Below are 6,863 nucleotides of genomic sequence, written 5' to 3'. Positions count from 1 at the left end.
AGAGTACACGCCCCGACCACTGCCAGCCTCCCAGCTATCCTTTATCGAAGGCTCACAAAGTGCCAAGCTCTGTGCTAAGGAGTTCCCAAACCTTACCTCAATCATCATTCCAAATGAAAAGATAATTACTATTATTGATCACTACTTTGTAGATGAGGAAACTGACACTCAGAGAGAGTAATCAACTTGCTTAATGTTATACAGCAAACAGGTTTCAAGAGCTTCCCCGATCTGTCCAAATTCAAAGTCCAGGAATTTAATCACTACAAAATGCCACTCCTGATACATGAGAGATGTTGATTACTCAAGAAAAGACTTCACAACATTAGCTCAGCAGAAAGGTTGGTCTCACCAACCCCTCTCCATACATACAACACTGGAGGAGGCACTGAGGTTCTGCCTGGCTCTGGTTTGGGCACAGCTAACACTTGATGACTCTTCTTTAGACTTAAGTGGCTGCCTTGGGGGCTGCTTTGCTGAGAATCATAGCTGTCAATCAGTTATGTGCAAGAAGGACACCGCTGTGATCACCTACTGTTGACAGGTACAGAAGGGAGTGGGAGAGAGAAAGTTTGTTGAGGTGCACATATATACCACTTTATATAACCTTCATAACATATAAAGGAGGGGCCGGAGGCTCAGTAAGGTAAATGACTTGGCAATTGTCACATAGCTAGCTAGTAAAAAGTAAACAAAGGATTTAACCTAGGATTGTCAATCTCCAAAGTAAGAGACTGCTTCTCCCCATGAGACAGAGTAAGGGCCCCCCTAAGGGGCCAACATAAGCCTCTCCAAACATGGAAATAAAAGAGAATCTTGAGTTTTCTTCAAGGGAAATTCTAGGTAGCTCACTAGTCTTAAGAAGTAAGTGAGCAATTTGGTAAGCAAGAAGGTGACTGTAGCTTAAAATAATGACCATCCAAGTAAGTTAGAGCCATGAAATGATTGGTTCCCTATGGAAACTAAAGATAATATCTTCACCTATGTCCCTGACTTGTTTTTCAAACCTGAACCCCTACCAGATGGAAAATGCCAACTGCTGTCACACAGAGCTCAGATAAGGGGAAACTGAGGACTGAATTCTGACCACTGCTCCTTGTTCTAAATTTCTTCCTGGGCAGCCTGGAGAAAGTCATGCCCACAGGCCAGACCTTAGCATTCCTTTCTGTTAACTCCAAGTTTTTAGATGAAACTTCACTTTCTTAACCAATTGCAAATCAAAGGATCTTTAAATCGACCTACTACCTGTAAGCACCCACTTCAACGGGTAACCTCCATGTATTAATTTATTATTTTTGCCTGTAACTTCTGCTTTTCTGAAAGTTACCCCTGCCTTCAAAAATTCTTGCTTTTGGTCAGGCATGGTGGCTCATGCCTGTAATCCCAGCACGTTGGGAGGCCGAGGAGGGTGGGTCACTTGAGCCCAGGAGTTCAAAACCAGCCTGGGCAACGTGGCAAAGCCCCATCTCTACTAAAAATACAAAAATTAGCCAAGTATGCTGGCGCACGCCTGTAATTCCATCTACTTGAGAGGCTGAGGCACAAGAATTGCTTGAACCCAGGAGGCAGAGGTTGCAGTGAGCTGAGATCATGCCACTGCACTCTAGCCTGGGCAACACAGCAAGACCCTGTCTCAAAAAATAACAGTGACAACAACAACAACAAAAAAACCCTTGCTTATAAGCTATCGGGGAGGTCAGATCTTAAGCATGAGCTGCCCAATTGCCCTTGCTTGGAGTCCTGCAAATAAATGTCTTCCCTTCTCCTGCTGTAAAACCTCAGTGTGAATGATCGTCTTTACTACATTGGGCAAATGGAACCTAGTTAGAGTCAATAACACCCAGAGTGGATGAGATACCTTTTCAAGGTTCTTCTGAACCATATGATCATGTAACTTCAGGAGAAATTCAGATGCTAAAAAGAATTTGAAATTATAGTGCTTGGGAAATGGTAATTCTTATTAATTAAATGTCATATTTTCTTTCCTCTGTTAGGATAGCCTTTGTGTATAATACTTATCGTATTTGTACTAGTTAAAAATATTGTTGGAAATAGAATCGGTGAAAGTATTTTGAGATTCTTTTTTCTTACAGGCATGGAGCAAAAGAGTCAGGCAACGAAAGTTGATTTGGACCCTACTATGATCAAACATTGTATGAAATACAGATTAGTGACTAAAGCAGACATCAACTCTACCTATTCTAGCTAGTGATCTGGAAGAAGCCAGACACTCAGATTTCTTCCCTGTTAATCTCTCACTAACAATTTATGCAGAAGCCTTATTGAATCTTCCTTCCAAATCTCTTTCCGAACATCCTCTCCTCCATCACAATTCAAGCATGCATCATCTAGACTTTGGCCATCTATGTCCTCCCTGCCTCTAGTCTTGCCCCTGCCATTTACCAGCTTCTCAGTTACAGCCAGAAGACTATTTCTAAAATGCAAATTGGGCCATGTCACTCCTCTGCTCAAAATTCTTCCATGAAGAATGAAGTGAAAACTGAAAGTTTCTTATAACAACAACAACAAAAAATGCATATCTACCTCATAACCCAGTAGGTCTAAGAATTTTTACCAAATTGTGGTATATTTATAGCATAGCATACGACAACGTTTTAGAAAAGCTGAAAACATAACAGTAGGGATTATGGGTACCAGATTTAGCAAATAAAATAAAAATTTTGCATGGAACCTGCTTTTGCTAAAAAATATTTGGAGTTTATCTGAAATTCAAATTTAACTGGGCATCCTATACTTTCTCTGGAAAACTTAACATGGATAAATCTTCAAAATATTATGTTAAGCAACTGAAGTCAGACACAGTAAAGCAGATGCTAAATGATTCCTTTTGTATGAAGTTCATGGGCAGGAAAAAGTCATGCTTAGTGATAGAAATTAGAGCGGTGGCTGCCTCTGGGAAGTGAGGATTGAGGGGAGGGAGACTAAGAGACATTTCCAGGGTAATGAAAATGTTGGTGGGGAGGGTGCATACATGGGTGTATACACAGGTATGTACATTTAATAAAACTTGTCGACTTGTACTCTTCATTTTGCCTTAATGTTTAAAACTCGTAAAATAACCCCACACTATCCTCCGTGGATTCTCAATCCCTAAGCTTTTGAATATAGTACACGTTTCTTCCTTATCTTGCCATTCTTATGCATAGGTCTTCCTTTCCTCCCATTATCCTTAGTGAGTCCTTCTGACCAAGTATGATGAAACCCTTACTCGTCACTTCAGCCTACCCCTGGCTCTATCTCCTGTAAGCTGAAGACTTGCTAGAAAGGTTTAGACCTCCCTCTCTTCTCCGGTCCCTGGTACCTTGCAACTCACCTCCACGACAGCACTATCCCATTGCATTATTGTCATTGTTTGTGCTACACTACACTGTAAATTCCTCATTAAGGCAGGGACCTTTCTTCTTTGTATTAATGCAGTACAATGCAAGGCACCTAGCAACCATCCGTGAATGAACAAAACAATCACTCACTCTGGCTTCTCTGCTTAATACCCTACCTAGAAGCTCAATATGTTCATTTAATTGTTATTTCAAATATAATATTAAGTACCTATGCACTTATATTTAAAAAGTAGAATGGTCAGAAGAGAACGAATGAAGGACAAATCTTCTGCATACCCTATTTGCACATTCGCCTTTACCAGAAGCAACCACTATTTACATTCTCTTCTATACCATTCCAGAAAATTTCTATGCACAACTAGCATCTTTTCTGTGTGCATATATGTACATATTTATATATTTCTCCTATTTACATAAATAGGAGATACTGTGCTACTTCTTTTCTATTTTCCACTCCCCAGTCCCAGTCTATTTTAGGTCCTATTCCTTGTCCCCAGAAGTGACCCCTGTATACCTTATACACCTTGCAGGCTAGTTTCCAATTGGGTTTGTCCAGTGAGAGATGATGGAAGGGGATTGGAGAGTGAGAGGAGAGAGAAATTTGGGTATCTCTTCTTCCTCCACTTTAGCTGCATGCTCCTGGTAGTAGTTGCATCCCTTCACAACTTCAGCTTCTGCATGCAGGCTCTACTTTCAGTCCCTAGCACTTTCAGCACCTTTGGCCCCAGGGATATGCCTTAGATTAGGTTCCCTGGAAACAAACTGAGATGGAGAGGTGTGTGCAGATGGCTTATGGAAGGGTGGTTTTTGGGAGACACCAGTAAGGAAAGGAGAAAAGCAGGACTGGCTGGAAGGAGAAGCTAACCTGAAATGCAGTTCAATGAGGCCTCAGCCGATGCTACAGGGAACTTCTGGATGGCCCTTGAGAATTGTCCCAAATTGAGACAAGGGGGCTGGACTTTCATATCAGTGAATTGAACAGTCACTGACCATGGTCACCCCCAAGCAAAAGTGCAGCCTGGGTGAGACTGTACCTGTGGTGTCTGAGCGAATTCTAGTGAGGGCTCAGCTGTGAGCAAACAACAGCTGATATTCTCAGCCCTTGTGGATGATGTGTCAGACCTGAAAAGGAGACCAGGTGGAGCAGCACTGTGATAATGGTTTCCCACTGGTGCTAGTGTCTGAGTATCGTAACGTACCCTACCCACACTTCTGTTCATTGTCCATTCATTAAAGCTCAACATTTGAACCATCTGGAGCAAATTCTGTTTCCTGATTGGATCTTGATTGATACACACACACACACACACACACACACACACACACACCCCACTTCACTTAACCTATCTTGAAGCACACACTATATCAGCGCATCTCAGTCTCTCTTATTCTCTCTACTGGCTGCATGGCAGTTCAGTATCAATATAATATAATATAATATAATATAATATAATATAATATAATATAATATAATATAATATAATATAATATAAATCTTTATTAAGCCTTCTAATCTTAGACATTGGGGTTGTTCCCAGTTTCAGTCTTATATACAATGCTATCATGAGCATTTGTGTTCATCTTTGCACATATCTACAGAATTGGTATAAATTTATTTTTGTGGGTTTTTTTGTTGTTGTTGTCGTCATTTGTTTGTTGTTTGAGGCAGAATCTCACTCAGTCACCCAGGCTGGAATGCAGTGGCATGATCTCGGCTCATCACAACATCCACTTCCCTAGTTCAGGTGATCCTTTCACCTCAGCCTCTTTAAGAGCTGGGACTACAGGCTTGTGACACCAGGCCTGACTAATTTTTAAATTTTTTTGTAGAGATGGGATTTCACCATGTTGGCCAGGCTGGTCTCAAACTCCTGAGCTCAAGCCATCCACCTGCCTCAGCCTTCCAAAGTGCCGGGAAGTAAAAATTCGTAATAGTGAGACTACTGTATCAAAGGGTATATACATTCAGATTTTGGTAGATATTGCCAAATTGTCTGTGAATAATTTACTCTGGCGCCTGTCATCGTGGCATATGAATACATTCAGAGTTTAGTAGATATTGCCAAATTGTCTATGAATAATTTACTCTGATGCCTGTCATCATGGCATGTGAGAGTGACTGTATCACTACACATTTCCTAAATGTGTGTGTTCACCACTTAGAGCAGCCTGTTTGATTTAAGAGCTCCTAGGCACACGCTTCTACCACTCCACATGCCTCCTTTGGAGATACACTTACTGCTGGACTGGAGGAAAACTACTCATAGATGTTGTGTGACCTCACCAGCCGTTTTCCCCACAGTCATTTTGCCTTTCCTTCATGTAGACTGTTACATGATACTTGGCCCTCAGATGCAATTAATGGAGTAATTTCTATCTGTCCCCTCTTCTCCCTGAGTTCAAGATGGCTTTATAATCCCATGAAATGTCTACAGCTAGCAAACCGGAAGTTAACCTGGAATAATGAAAGCTGTCGCATACAAATGCATTTTACTATGTAATCAGTAATCAGGCCAGTGCCTCACATTCAGCAGACTGCGCAGACACTGAATGTGTGTGCACTGCTTGAGAATACTAGCGATCATGCCTTGACAACCCTTTTGAAGCCACTGTAACATCTTAAGGGCAAAACATGAGTTTTCAGAAAAAAAAATCAGGTTTATTAATTCTGTCAGCTCCGTTCCAAATTTCCCCCTTAATACCCTCCCATTTATGCATAACATAGAGACATGTTTCATTTGCTTTGACTAGGAATATTAGCATGTGAATTACACTCTTTAAAATTAAGTTCTGGAATGTTCTTGGAAATGGAAGAGAAGTTAGATAACTCAGAAACACAAAATGAAAGGCCACCTATTGGGTTACTTTGTAACTTTAATCCTTTATCTCTTAATTTTAAAAAGAGCTACACTTGATTTTAATAGAAGTAAATGTCATCCAGTAAAATCTGATAGGCTTGTCACCTCCATTCAAACTATGAGACACAACCTGCAAAAAACAGACCATCTGCAAGGGTCAAAAAAGGAGAGAGCTCAGGTTGGAGTCCATGACTTCCAGACACCAAGGCAGGTCAAGCAGCCCCAGGTTGTTGATACACCACAGTGAAGGCTAAATGCCATCCTTTCTTCCCTTCCTGTTACCAGGAAGACATCACACAGGAGAGCAGCTCTAGCCAAGAACAACAGGGCTGAGCTAGCCAGTAGAACCAGACTGAATGGGAACAACAGGAGACAGGTGGTCAGAAGTCCTGGGTGTGCATCCCAGCTCCATGCCCTAAGACAATTCCTCAGCCACTGGAATCTTCAGTTTCCTCCTTTAAAAAATAGTAATTTCATCATCTGCCTGGCCTACATCACACTGTTGTTATGAGGATCAGATGAGATGATGAATAATAAAGCACTTTGTAAACCAGGCAGTGCTGTAAAATCAAAGGAGGTGATACTTTATAACTTCATCCACAGCAACTGCCACCCAGTAGGTCCAACCAGAATACCTTGCCCC

This window comes from Chlorocebus sabaeus, chromosome 9 (genome assembly GCF_047675955.1).
Source record: "Chlorocebus sabaeus isolate Y175 chromosome 9, mChlSab1.0.hap1, whole genome shotgun sequence".
NCBI lineage: Eukaryota > Metazoa > Chordata > Mammalia > Primates > Cercopithecidae > Chlorocebus > Chlorocebus sabaeus.
Note: the sequence above shows the minus strand (reverse complement) of the source record.